Source organism: Pinus tabuliformis, chromosome 5_2 (genome assembly GCF_031772625.1).
Source record: "Pinus tabuliformis cultivar Carrire ecotype Pingquan chromosome 5_2, CPIR1, whole genome shotgun sequence".
In the NCBI taxonomy this organism is placed as follows: Eukaryota; Viridiplantae; Streptophyta; class Pinopsida; order Pinales; family Pinaceae; genus Pinus; species Pinus tabuliformis.
Window position 1 is genome coordinate 511,127,856 of NC_142306.1, and position 16,863 is coordinate 511,144,718.

Consider the following 16,863-nt stretch of genomic DNA (forward strand, 5'->3'; position numbering starts at 1 on the left):
CATATGCACTTTTCCTCTTGTGAACATGTGTGCATACATATACGCTTTTTTTATGTTGTGTACCTGTGTGTATATGCTACTTGGACTAAGGTAAATAACGTATACAAATTAAACCATTCTCTTTCCTTCTCTTTCCTTAATTTCTTGATTCTCATCTGTAATCCTTTGTTCCATTATCTTGTTCTTCTGTGCTATTCTTTTGTTACCTATGAATTGACCTATTACAATGTGAGTTGCCATCACACATCACTTCTAGATTGATTCCTCTGAACTGCCCTACATTTTGTCACATGTTGTTTATACCTTTATCAAGTATTCCATTCATCAAATAGGATTTCATTAGGGATAACTCATCGGGTAGGGGTTGCTATCAAGGACAACACCTAATTCATAATACCAACAATCAAGCTTCTGATTCTGATCTGTAAACCTTTGACCAACATTTTGTTCCATCATTTTGTCACCTCTGATATGTTCGTTCCATCATTGTGCCACCTCTGATATCTTTGTTCCATCTTTGTGTCACCTCTAATATGACCTGTAGATTCATCTAGTTACCATGTACTTGTTCTTTTATAAGTCAGTTTCCATCAAGGACAACACATGCATCATAATGACAACAATTTTATTCAATTTTTTTTTATCTATGAGCCAACATTTTGTTCAATTTGAATATTAAGGTTTGTTGTTGGTTGTGTTTTTAGCTTATTAATGCTAGAAATGGAATTCATTGGCTTGCTAACAGTAGAAGAACTTGTTCCAAGTTACGTACACTGAAATCAAATTTGAACTTCATTTTCACCCTAACAACCTTGGCATGTAAAACCTTAGTTGAAGCTTATGTCAAAGGTTATCAACTTATTAGGCTTCTTGAAAGTTTTTCAAGCACATTATAGATATGTTAATGCTGGAACATTTTGTTTGAAATCAGATCATGATCATCTGTTCATAATCCATGGAGGAAAAACCATTCATTGCTTGGTCCAAAACTATGGAACAATGCCTGAAAGAATATGATGTGCACTTAGAAAATGGTTTAATTTCTCATGAATTGGAGAAGAAGCATCAAATATATGGTTGGAATGAGATACAAAAAGAAAAGGGTAAACCTTTATGAAAGCTGGTTTTGGAGCAATTTGATGATACACTCGTCAAAATACTTTTGGTGGAAACTGGAATCTCATTTGTTCTTTCCTACTTTCATGATGATGAGTCATCTAAGGTAGTTATAACAACCTATGTAGAGCCCTTGAACATTCTATTATTCTCATCATTAATACAATGGTAGGAGTATGACAGGAGAGTAAGGATGAGAAGTATTTGGAAGCTCTCAAAGAAATGAAATATGAACAAGAAAAGGTCTTGAGAGATGGATGTTATGTTCTAGATCTTCCTGCCCAAGAATTTGTTCCAGGAGATCTAGTTTAACTGAGGTTGGGAGACAAGGTTCCTGCAAACATGTGAATTTCATCCCTCAAGACATCGACCTGTAGGATGGAGCAGAGCTCCCTAACTGGAGAGATCATTCCTGTGATTAAAAGCACATATCCAGTTCCCATGAGTGACTATGAGTTGTAGTCAAAAGATTGCATGGTGTTTGCAGGAACTACAGTTCTCAATGGTTGATGTACTTGCATTGTTGTGAGCATTGGCATGTCTACAGAAATAGGTAAAATTCAGACACAAATTCAGGAAGCTTCTATGGAAGGTGTTGATATGCCTTTGAAAAGGAAATTAGATGAATTTGGTGAAAGACTGACAACAATGATTGTTGTTTTTTGTTTTCTTGTTTGGATCATCAACCACAAACATTTTCTCTCATGGGATGTCATAGATGGTTGGCCAAAAAATGTCAGATTCTTATTTAAGAAATGTAGATACTATTTTAAAATTGTTGTAGCTCTGGTAGTTGCTACTATACCAGAGGGCTTGCCTGTTGTCATTACTACATGTTTGGCTCTTGGGACTTGTAAGATGGAAAAAAAAAATTATAATGTGCATAATATTCCTAGTGTGGAGACATTGGGCTACACAACAATAATTTTCTCTGATAAGACATGAACACTTATGACTAATCAGATGTCGGTCACTGAATTTATAGCCTCAGGGAGTAGTGCTGGTTCACTTCAAGAGTTTCATGTTGAAGGAACAACATATAATCCTGAGGATGGTAGCATATTAAATTGGTTTGCACATAATATGGTTGCAAATTTGGAAACTCTAGCAGGAATTGTTGCAGTTTGCAATGATGAAGGGATATCTTATCAAGGTCACTAGTTCCATGCTACTGGAATGCCAACCGAGGCAACTTTGAAGGTTAGTACTCAGATAATTTATTGATTTTTATATTGGTTGTCATGTCATCTTCTACCATTTGAAACTGTGAGGGTCAATTTGGAAGTACTAAAACAGGTACCGAAGAGCATTCTGTAGAGGATTAATGGGCTAAATGAATTCTCTAGTTTGTAGTAACGAGAAGGGCATACTAAAAGCAACTTAAAGTTTGGATGACACCTGATTGAGATATAGAATTTTGATTTATAATGATTCGTGGATTCTTGAAGAAAACAAACATGTAATTTGTTCTGCCATTTGTTGTTCTAGCATAACTTGCATGTTTCTTTCTCACGACTTGTATGAAGGTCTTGATTAAAAATATGGGAGTTCCATATCCAAAGGTAGGCGATGAAAGTGTCATTGTAAAAAATAGCGAAGTAAAATTACGTGAGTGCTTATGCCCATGTTTTGATTTAATCATGTGATTTAGAATTTATCATTCTCATCTTTCTGCAATAATGAATTGTATACTGGAGTTATATTCTCTAACTTGTTGAGCCTGATTTTTGGTTTTGTATAGGTAATTGTGATTGGTGGATACATAGATCAAAGAGGTTGTCTTTGTTGTAGTTTGATTGCTATCAGAAATCATTGAGTGCTATTGTTAGGGAACCTTTTGGACAAAATCATCTCTTAGCAAAGGTTGTTATTTGCTAAAAATGTTTTGTTATTGTCCTTTTCAATCCAACGTTAAACTCTGTTTATCCAGCATGTGGCATGTTTCTGTAATCTCTTAATTTTCATTATATATATATATATATATATATATATATATATATATACTAAAAATTGCTCAATTTTGTTGATATATCTTAATTTTTTTGTTTTCCCTACATGTCAATCTTAATTTGAAGCATTTGTTTTGTGTTACTTTTTTATTATATCTTACTTGTAAGTTGTACCATGTACCATTCTAATGTTAAGGCTTCAGATATCTTGTTAAAGGTTAACAATAAAATTTGTGACTTGAAGCAATCCACAGAGCCTCAAACCGTCCTTGAGCTTACATTTGTTAGGAAGAATGCAATTACCCAGAGTATTACCAACTACCATGCCAAAGATGTAAGGGAAGTCTGGGAAGCCTTACCCACACAAGGGTTGTGTATATGACATGGAAATTGGATCAAAGTTTGGAAATGGTGGTTTCATAAAACGGCCATCTCTACTTTAGACCCATGGTTCTTCCATGATTAGCTTTCTGCCTTTTGGGTTCTGAAAATAATCTATGAAGAAAACCTTTGGCACAGAAATTTACCACAAGTCTATATATCAGTTTGCAACAATTTAGACCACAAGTGTTGAACAACTTGGCTAGGATACATTGAAACAACAGATCAAGGCTCTTTCCTTGTAGTAATTGTTCCTGTCTTAGGTCATCTTGGAATAAACTTGCGCCACTAGAGAGAGTTTATTAGTTAGTGACATGAGGGTTAGTCCAAGGACCAAGACTCCTATAATTTTAATACACATAGACCATGGACACACAAACATGATTTTTTCATATTTTCATGAACCAGATGTTTGGATGGCATTATGCACGTGGAACATTACCCTAAAAGTGAAACATCTCTAAAATGGAAAAATGTCTGCGAAGTGGTTTGGGTGATAGGTATTGGTTTGTCTTATAGATGCTAATCTACGAAAGGGGTGAATGCCACATGAATCAAAACAAAAAATAGGTCACATAGCTGAAGGAAACAGCAATATCACCTCCTTAACCAATGGATCTAGCACATTGAAATGTCTGGGATGCTAGTAAAACTTTGACAAAAGACAATTAGTTGTAACCAACTCTTCTTTGTAGCATGTAGGTCAAGGAAAATTTCAAACACTTAATTAGGCTAACTTAATAAGGTCTCCTGCATGTAATTCCAATTTCAGACTGGAGACAAAAGTGGTCAACATGCAACTTATTCTCTGAAACCAGAAATAAAAGGTTCTTTCTCAGAAAAACAAGAATTGTTGGATATAAAGAAGGTTTCCCCTCACGAAGAACCTTAGGAGCTAAAGAGTGGATGCCATTTAATAATAATATTCAAAATTAAGGACCATCTACTTGTACATTAAAGTGGTCACATTATTCATGCAACTTGGCATGCTTTAAGAAGAAAATTTCATGTTTGGCCTTTCGAAGGTCAGATTTGTACCCTTTGATCTTGGAGGCCACTTCAGTAAGACTTTCGTGAGAATTTGGTTTCTACTGACTGAGAAGGCTACATAAATATTGGTGTTTTCCTGGCCTCAACCTTAGTGAAAGGTTACTATGTAGTTAGGCCGAGTTATCCAAATATGCAACTTTAACAAAAAATGCATATTGTTTGTTTAAGCCTACCCCTGAAGAACTTTTAGGTTCCTTTTCAAGTCATTACATTTGACTTGGTCAATTAAAATGTTCCTTTCCAAAACCAAAATGTAATAATGTTTCGTTTGGTATAACATTTTATACATTTGACGTTTAATTTTTATTTCCTTTGAATAAGAATTAGATGGAATGACAACAATGGTTTAAGAAGTTCAATTCCTTTTATCACTTGAATATTAGGTTTAGCCTTTAGGAGACTTCCTATTGGGTTTTGCATGGATCCTGTAAAATATACAAGGATATTAAAACTTTACATTGCTCATATGAAACATGTTGAAGGTGTTATATATTTTCTCCCTTTTAAAAGTTTATCTTTAGAATGATAGAAATGAGATGCACTAAATTTATATAGTTTATAAGCTTTTTTTATCCATAAGAATATGCATTTTTCATAGGAGAGGAATTGTGTATGCTTTACCAAAATATGGATCAAGAACATGCATATAAAATATTCCTAATTTCAATGTTTAAGTTGTTCAAGCACCCAAATTGGCTACAACCATGAATTTCAATCCTTCTGCGGGCCTTTAAGCTTTAGGCATAGGGGACTTGTGAAAACAATTCAATAGATTCTGCACAAAATATATCTTAATAGACATTGCATGACATATGTCTTATGATTTATCTAAAACTTTGCAATTGTGCATTGATCTCCTGTGATGTTCGAGCATATAGAATTTAGTCAGTATTCAGTTCACTTCAACTTTACCATAGTACACATTTTGTCAAACAAAGATAATCACAAATCTACAAATTTCTTATTAGGGACAGGATGCAATGAAATACTGTGACTTACGAGAGAGAAATTGGCAAATCATAAATTCTTGTAAAAGTCAACAAGGGAGAATTTGTGGTTCATATCCTTAATATCCTTGTAAAATTCAAATTCTAGGCAAGAAATTTTGACTTGCCTCCATGTTGTCAACACTTATGACTTAGTCTTTGAAAAATTGGGAGCATTTTGTGACCAATAACACAACAATATTTATATTTATTTGTTTGTTTTTAAGACTAGCTACTTTTGTTCAGGTGCAACAAGTTCTTCCTGCTCCAATCTGGGAGTATTACAATTATTGTAGCCAAATTTTAATATTCAAATCATAATTGCATATTCCCTTTACTCCTGGGTGCAGTATATCTTATATCTAGACATATCAGTGTTACTTCATATGAATAGCTTTAATGCTTGGAAAATATTGCTATGGGAATGATCATAGAAAAACTATTATGATACAAACATGGGAAACAATATTCAAAAGATATCAAGATCGTGGATATCGAGTGGGTTGATATTTTTTCATTTCCTTTCTTAACTTGTATGTTTCACCAGCAAAATAGTTCTAAATACTTTTGTTATGTGATATCAATGTCTAGCTTTTTTGTAGGGTGTTGTGGAAAATCTACTAGAAATGAGCGCTTTTCAACAAATTGTAGATAGAATAATTGTTGAATTTGACCATGCATCAAGGGAATTATTCTTGATGAAGCTTCATGAAATGAGTTCGAAGGCTCTACATTGTTTGGGCCTAGCATACAAGGATGAATTGGGAATGATCATAGAAAAACTATTATGATATAGACATGGGAAACAATATTCAAAAGATATCAAGATCGTGGATATCGAGTGGGTTGATATTTTTTCATTTCCTTTCTTAACTTGTATGTTTCACCAGAAAAACAATTCAGGATACCTTTGTTCGGTGATATCAATGTCTAGATTTTTTGCAGGGTGTTGTGGAAAATCTACTGTAAATGAGCGCTTTTCAACAACTTGCAGATAGAACAATTGTTGAATTGGACCATGCATCGAGGGAATTATTCTTGATGCTCCATGAAATGAGTTCGAAGGCTCTACGTTGTTTGGGTCTGGCATACAAGGATGAATTGGGAGAGCTCAATGACTATGTTGGAGAGAAGCATCCTGCTCATATGAAATTGTTGGACCCAACGAATTATTCTAGTATCGAAAGTGACCTTCTCTTTGTTGGTCTGGTTGGATTAAGAGTAAGTTCTTCCATGTTGGATTAGTGTGCCTAACTTTTTGTCTCTTACCTTTAACTTGCTGTGATATTTGAATTATGGCCTATCATGGGCCTTATTATATTTATTTCTCCCTAGTTTCTTCCCCTACGTCTGTGTTGGCTTCCTGTTGTCATGAAGATGTTGTATTCTTTTCAGTGATTCTCCTGACATTGACTTACTTGAAACTAACAAGATCCTCCTTGTGAAGAAGTTCACAAGGAAATATAGGATTATCGAGACATGGGTATTCAAGTAATGGTGATTACTGGTGATAACAAGTCCATAGTTGAAGCCATATGTCGGGAAGTTGGTGTCTTCTATGAAGGAGAGGATCTAAGTGATAAAAGTGTTACTGGAAGAGAATTCATGGCATTATCTATGGATAAGCATGTTGAAATATTTGCAAAACCTAGTGGTCAAGTTTTCTCTTCAGTAGAGCCAAAGCATAAGCAGGATATAGTTTGAATGCTCAAAGAAGCTGGAAAAGTGGTGGCAATGACTGGAGATGGTGTCAACGATGCACCTACCTTGAAGCTTGCAGACATTGGAATTTCCATGGGAATTGTTGGAACAGAGGTATGCTAGTGTTCTCTTTCAGAGGATTTTCTATTTATTTCATTTTGTCTTTAGCCATTCACCCACTTCTTTATTAGGTGTTTTCTCTGCCACAATATCTTAATTAATTAGTTTCATCCCTAGCAGTGTTAGGCGTTAACTTCTAATGTATATGAGCTAGGGTAATGACAAAAGATGCAATTGGATTTCAAACAGTGTTAGGTTCTAACATCTGATGTATATGAGTTAACATGTGCATTGCTGATTGGAAAAATATAACTATATCATCTATGTATTAGAGGATGCTTGGCACTATCACTTGTGTAGTTATATGGATTTTGGAATCCTATTCTATAACATGTCATGTTTATTTCCAACAGAGTCAGGGGAAGTGTTTTGTCTTCTGTATTCATTGGAACTCATAGTGGGAAACTAAAATAAACTAATAAAGAAACAACTTTATGGCCATATGAAAGTAATGTGCATTGCATCTAGTTAAATGGATGGATCATTGGTGGCAAATCCATCTAAATATCAAGAAATGAACCCAACCATCTCAGGCATTCAATCTTGGAGAAATAATGGCCATTAAGAAGCAAAGGAGACTACTATCAGATACTCTTGTTAACAACACCTTTCCAAATTGAAAATTTTCCACAATGAATTTTTTTTTACTTCCAAGCTTACTAAGCATTTTAAAATACATAAATTTTCCTTAGAAAAGTTCCATCTAAGATATAATGACTTACATAGTTCATATTTCAGTGTTACTATCATATAAGGAATTTGAGCCTTATAAGCCATGTACACATTTCATTTGTGTTTCAAGTCGCCAAGGAAGCATCAAATATGGTTTAAACTGATGAATAATTTCAGTACTATTGTTTCTGCCATTTCAGAAGGTTGTTCCATCTACAACAACATGAAAGATTTCATAAGGTATGGATCTTTACTTCTGAAAATACAAATTTGAGATCAACTTGAAAATGTATTATTGTTGATATGGTAGTTCTTGGTAGGTTCATTTTCCTAGTTTGTGGGTTTTTTTTCTCTTTCTAGTCTAGCATACTCCTTTTCCCTACTCTTATTTTTTGAACATTTGTTGCAGGTACATGATATCATCTAATGTGGGTGAGGTGGCTTCTATATTTATAACTGTTGCATTAGGCATTCCTGAAGGCTTTATTCCTATGCAACTTTTGTGGGTGAACTTGGTCACAGATGGTCCTCCTGCAATAGCTCTTGGATTCAATCATGATGACATAGATATAATGAAAAAACCACCAACATAGTAAAACTATTACACTTTGAAACTTTTGGGGAAATTTTTTCACACTTTGCAGGATAGAACTATTGATTTATAGTCAACAAGAACCACAAGAACTAGCAACGCCAGTCAATCTTTCACTAACTGTTTTACCTCGGTTAGTAGTTGTTTTAGTTAGGCTATTCAGAAGTCTGTGTTCCTGCTAATACTTTCCTGGAATGAAAATTACTTTGGTCTATGCCCACATAGGATTCTTTTTCTACTTTATAAGATATCTTTGTATTTTAAGGCATAAAATAACATCCACAACCATGAAAATACCATCAACCATAACCATCCACCAAATAAGAGTCAGTCTTATCCAACTAAAAACACCAATGCAACCAAGAAGTAGCATCTTCAAGAAAATAAAGAGTGTGTACCCCCAATCCATCCAAAAATATCCAAGGGTACTAGTTGTAAACTCCATCAATGTGATGACAATCACAATGTGGAACCTCATACAATATGAAGTGTAAAATAGTTGAATTTCATCTCTCTTTGAGGCCATAGAATGATTGTTAAGGATTGGGTCCTCATTAGAGGTAGTGTCCCCTAAAAAGGGATGAGAGGAGACTTCCATGGGTAGGCCAAGATGAACCATAGTTCTTTCAATAAGCTGCTGGAGGGAGCTTATTTTTAAAATTAGTTCCAAGTGATGTAGAATGTGCATTGTAGAGTTGATCACATAGTTATCTTGGCATTATTTTCTTGCTTAAGCTAGTCAGTGAACTCATCTTTCTAGCAATTCTAGCACACTGTCCAGTTTAGAACACCACATTAGGCTTCAACGAAGTCCTTTTTATTCTTCTTAGTCCACATTGTACCATGTTCAAATTCATTGAGTATGCGGCAACTTTGTGTATGGTGATAGTTGGCCATCATGATTCCACTATATTCTATTTCCCTAGAAACTTTCCCAGGCTTCACCCAATCTCTACCCACCATGCAATTAAACCTGCAAAAAAATTCACCTGAAAATGAGAGAGAATGATTGTTGGCCTTGTTCCCAACTACATGCAAGGATGTTCATGGACATAGATGCTTTCATAGACACTAGAGAAGAAAATATATGGTCAAGAGCCAAGCTTTGGGGAAACACCTACATACTAGTTTCTAGGTCCAATTGATAGGATGGAAGGTGATTCTTCCCAAATGCAAATCATGGGGATTAAAGTCCCACATTTATCATTGCAACCACCATTGTACAATGTATTACCTCTCTCTATTGACCTATAGGTAGGAAAAAATGATGAAGATTCCAATGCATAATTTCTGATTTGCATGTTGCACTATGTGTCATGGTGATGGTTGCACTCCATTTATAAAATAATGGTTATAGGGGTAGTACAGGGATGAACTCCCCATTTATCTCACACAGGCCTTCCACTAGCCTAGTTCCTTAGTTAGCTTCAACATTTCTCACTTCTTTTGATCTTGGAGAATATGAAAAAACTCTATATGCTCCATGACATGAATTTCAGAGAATTGTTTTGGACGAGCCTATTCAGGGGAAATGCCTTGGGAGGATTTTGATATCAGAGAGCTTTGATTATTAACACTGAGTGCCCCACTACTGATGCTTGTAAAATTTCTTTGCCTTCCACAATGACAAGGCCTTGGAATAAGGAACTTCCACTTCATTCCAAGGTGAGAGCTTCAACTTCATTTTCCCCAACTAATGGTAAGTTCTAGATTTCCATTGGGATCTAGTACAATGCCCCCTGCCACCCCTAGAAAGTAGCTTCTTGTTATATAAATCATAATTTTTGGTTTGTGATTGCAGAATTCTTATTTTTCAGATCTACAATTCATCACTTGCCAAATGGTTCTAAGATTCAGATATGCAGTATCTAATCTATTAATCCACACTCCCATGCCTTTAGTTTTTGAAAATCAGAATATTTAATTGGTCTTTCTTAACATTTTAAATTTCAATTGTAGAGTAGAATCTTTGAGTGCAGGTCTACTATCATGAACTTAGAAAATGAACACTTTTTGTGCTAATGAGTTCTACAATTTTAAGAAGAGGCGGCCTCCAACAAGAGTAATTCTAGAGCTTCTAAAGAAAGGGAGAAAGAGGGAACCCATATCTTATCCCACTCAAGCTTATGAAAAACTTTGATGGGGATCCATTGATAAGGACAACAAAGGATTCTATCTAAAATAATTCATATACCCAATTAAACCTTCTAACCAAAAGTCTAATTTAAACAAAATCTTATTTACAATTCCCAACTTTATCATAAGTTTTTGCTAGGTCTAATTTCAAGGGCATACATTTATCTTTGTTGAGATTTACTCAATGAACAGTTTCTTGGGCCACTATAAGACTCTTTAATTTGTCTTCCTTTCAAGAAGTGACCTTGTTACTCTAAATGCATCTTACTCAAGTATTTCTTAAGCCTTCCAACTATCTGTCTAGATATTATTTTATGAGTTGTATTGCAAGAATTTCTTAAGCCTTCTAGCTATCTTTATAGATATTATTTTATGAATTGTATTGCAAAAAGAGATAGGCATGAAGGATAAGAATTCCTCTGCTTCATACTTCTTTGGAAGGAGTGCTATAAAATTCTTCAGGGTTTTAAGAATTCACCTCGAGGCTCTTGAATTTCTATTGCATACACCGCATCCCTTTTAACAATTTCCCAGAAGCACTTGAAGACCTCTAAAATCTTATTAGCAAATTTAGTGATTAAGGGCTCCTTTATCATAACATGGATTATGGTCTTCCAATAGATTAAGCATATCTAATCTTTCTTTATTTGGGTGGGACTTGAGTTGGCTCCTAGAGATTATGACATGGATAACCCAAACCCATTCAAGAAAGTAGACATTATCAACATGGTTCCAGTGTATAAGGTAAGGGAAGACATTTACTATTTTATTTTTAGTTGTATATAGTCATGTCAAACATATAATGTGTATTACTAATTTATTAATTTCACATGTTGGAAATTTGACTCTCATTCCTTTATTTTACAAAAAGTTGCATGCTCATCTGCAGATGGAAGAACATTGTTAGAATAATAAAAAACTGATATGAACAAGGGGAATCTTGATGATGTTGTTAACTATGGGACAAAGGTACTAAATTCAACTCAGAAACTACATAATGGTTCATCAAAATCATTTTGAAAACCACATGGCCTTAGAGTTAAGTTAGTCTCTTGTATTTATTTCATAGGATTTAGCAAAGCTGGTGGCAGTGCGTGGTCCTTACCATCGAATGACAATTGGAGAATATAGCTTGTTAGCTATTTTATTATATCATACAAGAGATTTCAATTAGGTATTCACATCATAAGGCCAGTGTACTCTTCTTGTTTGAGTAAATTATATAACAGTACCATGAAGCTTGAACATGCATGTGGTCTTTGTTGGTTATGAAAATTCCTTTACTTCCCAATCCATTGTGCCCCCAATCCCAAGTATTATAGAAAGTACTCATCAAACCATGAAAGGAAGTGTATTATAGGTTTTCATGTGTTTTGTGAATGGGGGAGTGGGACACCAAATTTTAACATGTCACCATATTGTATAGTGCTAGGACCCATATGTAGGGAATCATGTGAGGAGTGAATTGAAACAATATCCAAGCAATAATTAGGGAGGAAACCATGATTTCCATTTACATCCACACCAAATCTCTTCATTAAGAAATTCCAAACATGTGGAAATTACCATATAATTATGAATTTTGTGCTCCAGTAGTGAATGAGACCAATGGATGACGATATCAACAATACAGTTGAATCACAACATCAAAAATGATAGATTGGCACAAAAAAATAGCATAAATTCGTTGGAAGCCCTTTGTCTACAGGTGATGAATCTTCAAAACAGTGCCAAGAGAATACCAAGAGAAAATGATCCCAACATGATGTTTCACATCCCTATATGCCAAACGTGGAAGACAAAGCTTTTTATACATGATTTTATAAGGATCCTTTGGCCTCGACCAATCACATGTGCACTTATAGTACTACTCTAATCAACACACTTACCACATAGTAATAATTCATACCATTGGGCATAATCCTACTTGTTATATGACTATCTAACATGTAATGGGATCACAATCTCTAAAGTTAGTTTTCATGCTCATGGTTCTATTGTGGGCTGTAAATTCATGTTGAGATACTAATTTATATAATGGGGCAGTGATCAAGGCATGGTCATAATGTTTTGAATAGGATATCCATTGAGAGTTCCATGTGTTGGTCATATAATTGTCCCTTATTTTACATGACCATCCCCTATGAAAAATATCCATTGGCCTAATAACCACATATCTGAAGTCACTCGTGTTATCATGCATTTTATACTAACTATATAATAATTAATCCTTATGATCTTGTGTAATTATTAAAGATGAGAGGAAACCGGACCCTAGTCGTGGTATCAAAGCTTGGTTAGAAGTTATCCCCCACCAAAGTGAAATACATGGAGAATATGATGCTTTGGTTTAATATTTTCAAAAAAATACCTATGAATATAAAAATTGAAGGCAAGAATCCCCTCTTCTTTAAGTTTATCAACACAGACAAAGGGAAGAAATTGCCATGAAGGAAAGACCTCAAGTGGGTAAACATATTAATATTTCTTTCCCTACAAAGTATGATCATGAAGGAAATGGAAAATAAAAATATTCCACCAAGCTTTCAAGATGTGGAAGCAGTAAAACACATCTAGGTGACATGTGGAAGTATCACCCAAATTCTAGTGAACATCACAAGGGATGTCTAGGTCTTCGACATAGGGGACCCCATCTCAAATACTAAGAATTAAAATTAAAATATATGAAAACTGAAATATAAATAATTGAAATCTTATACATAACAATGCACCAATAACATACATGATTACATGTAACATAATAATTCATTTATACATGTTTTAAATGATAATTGATTTAATACGTGAATTAAAACATGTGTTAAATGATACATGATTTAACACAACATAATAATCACGGTTGAAAAATGATTTATCAAAATTTTATTTCTCATTATATTTAAAAATTAGTTAATATAAATTATCTAAGAACAACTCAAATGAAGAATAAGAATCATTGTTGAAGGGAATGGCTCACTAGTCTCCACATCTAGCTATTGCATGAAAGAATAAGTACCAATCATAGGAATGTAACTATGTTAGTCAAAGTAATTTTCTTTCTCAAACATACTCAATGACATGCCAACCAACTGTCATATGGCATATCCAACAACAATAGAAAATTTGGTGGCTAAATTTGTCAGCAACAAAGGAAGACTGCAGGTGGTATCAAGCAATACAAAATGCAGATAGCAGTACCATTAGATTATTGATATTCCATAAAGAAGAGTGGCATGATTACCTCAGCAGTGATGATTTCACTCATTTATATGATGGAATCATGTGATACTATATGACTTAATGAATCCACAATACTTTTAAGAGATGAACAGGTCCAATGCAACAAGGAAGACCTAATTCCATTCATAAGAAAAATATCTGCAGCACCTTGAAAATGAGTCTGCAAATAATCAATATGAATTTTCAGTGAGAAATATTCCTAACACAATATTCCATGAACCAGGCATTGGATTACTTATTTAATGGAAATTATTTTTTCCACATAGACATCAGTGTCAACAACAAGAAAAATATTTTTGAAATAAGACTAGGAAATGGGAAAACAAATAGAAGAATGTTGCCTAGACCTGAAACATTCAAAAAAAGGGACAATAATACGAAGCACTAGGCTAAAAATATAAAATTATAAGGAATAATTTAAAAAAAATATGTGATTTGAGACGTCCAAAAATGTTAAAAAACAATGCACATTTGTGGCATCAAAAGGCACCTCTTTGGGTAGCAGAGGTGGAGGTGTGACATGAAAAAAGATTATAATGTTTGAGGTACATAGAACAAGAAGAGGTTCAAAATTCTCTAGACATTAAAAGGGTGAGATCTTGGGTCTCTTCTCAACCTTCCCATTGGGGAGATCGAAAAATACCATTGAGACTAGTTTAATGATGTTGAACCATACATCAGTTTCATAGGTTCTTAGAGCACCAGAGGGACCAACTCCATATAGTTCTAGAGAAAGGTGCTCCTGACATGTCTGGCTACATCCCAATCCCATAGGAGTGTCCAGAGACCTATTTAGAGCTTCTTCCTTTTAACCACAGATTCTAGGAGTATCCATTGCTCATACATCCCCACCAGAATCATACGATTAGATCTATTATTGGCCCTAGGGGACCAATGCACCTATGCCCAGTTTGCATTCCTTGTCATCAGTCATTAGACTCAGGAGCCCCTGACATATCTAGCTCCATTGCAAGACCTTACCATCTCACTCACTCATTCCTTTTTAGCAAGCCATTGAGTATTTTGTATTATACCATGGTCTCTTATATACGTGTTGCAACAACATTACCACTAATTTATTTCTCTCTATATGTTATTTTTAGCATTTTTTTAGGATATGTACTTGCAATCCTACATTGTAGTCATATTGACTTCACTCTTCTTCAGTCCCATTGACCTACTTTTGTGATTATCAGTAGGAAATTAATAAATTTACTTACAGGGTTCAGTGACAACAATTGTAGGTAGCATTTAAATGCCCAACAGTGGTGTCACATGTAGGGATATGCAAGTAAGCAGTGTCCAAACTATCCCTAATGTTGGCAGTGTGCAAGAAGCACCCAAAAGAGTGGTGTAAATCTGAGAATGGAGTAGTTGGAATGTTTTGGATTTTCTCAAATCCATTAGTGGAAATTTTAAAGCATTTCATTACTGCTATGAAACCCATGGGTATGGGTCACTTGAAACCTCTAAGTAGTTCTTATGTAATCATGATTTAAGTTCGTAATCCACAATCTACTCGCATTTTGTAGGAAGTATAATAGACATATCCAATTATAAGTTTTATTTTCCACATTTCCTTAATTTAGGCCATCCAATTGTCGAGATTCTAGTATTAAAATTTAATTATATATGATAGATGTTATCTTGCATCTGTGGAATGAGTTCATAACTTTCTTACATACATTCTACTTGTGGATATATACGTCAATCTATACACTTGGTCGTGAGTTCATATGTTAGTGTGTCACTCTCTTAGATCACTTTATAGTGTATCATGTGGATTATGCATTGAGGACGATGCTGCACAATGGGACTTGTCCCTACTTCTGGGATGCATCCTTTGGATTTTCCCCGTCGTGGGGATTGCAAGGGGAAAGTCCATATTTTGAACAAGACATCTCTAAGGATGTGTGATCCTCTCCCACATTGTATAAATGTTTCTTGCCAGAAAATGGGATGTTTGGTAGATGTCTTATGATGGTTTTAGGGACTTATCCTAGATCCTCTAGATGGTTCTTTCCAAAAAACAGGGAGTTTTTGGAGATCTATTGGGGTAGTTTTGAGGACATTTGAATACCCGCTATCGAAGCTAGTGCCCATTTGGTTCCAATTCTCAAATAAAATATTCACCAATTTGTTCTAAATTCAAACTTGGACAAAGGTTATCTATGCACCGCATGCCTAAATACTATACAATATGTTTTTGTAATGGGGGCTAATTTCCTTCATAGTTTTGACTCCCATGTTCAGTAGGTTTGTGTATCCTATATCAAATGTTTCTTTTGGGAGGGTTATAATATCTATGTAGATAAGATATTTAAGATCTATTATCTAAGACTTGTTACTTTTATTAAGTTACACTAGATCTATTATCTATTGTAGTAACTTTTGTTGACTTATATTATAGCATTATGTTCTAGAACCTTTGTTTTTAATTTATATTTCTTTAAAAAATTTATTTTTTTTAAATATTTTTGGTTTTCCCATTGAAATTTTGGGTTAACTTCTACCCATCCTTGAAACCCTTCCCCTCTCCCCTATCCTTGAAACACCATGCATAATAGACCAAGTTGTTCACAAGTTGTAGTATTTATATGCAGTGTATTAATTTCTTCAAAAATTAAATATTTGCCTCTTTTTCTCACTTATCATTTGAAAGTTGACATCATTTTAATTTCCTCCCTTGATTTTCTCCTTCGGTTCACCATGAAAAATTAATTTAGCTAGTAATTTAAATCACATCTTCCTTACCCCTTTTATTTTCCATTCATTCATTTTTTCAAAGTTATAAAGTATAATAAAAGGGATATGGAATTCTATCTCGAGTTCTATTAAAACTTCCATCTTATTTCTGAGTTTTCCATTTTTACTTAAGACCTTCAATAAATGGAAGCACACCTCAATACAATATGTAGGG

The 16,863-nt window shown here is 34.4% G+C and overlaps 2 pseudogenes; both read left to right on the top strand.

Annotated features, from left to right (window-relative positions):
• Nucleotides 1–937: 937 nt before the first annotated feature.
• On the top strand, nt 938–2,340 carry LOC149159924 (calcium-transporting ATPase, endoplasmic reticulum-type pseudogene; annotated as a pseudogene).
• Nucleotides 2,341–2,657: 317 nt separating this feature from the next.
• On the top strand, nt 2,658–9,576 carry LOC149159925 (calcium-transporting ATPase 2, endoplasmic reticulum-type-like; annotated as a pseudogene).
• Nucleotides 9,577–16,863: the final 7,287 nt, after the last annotated feature.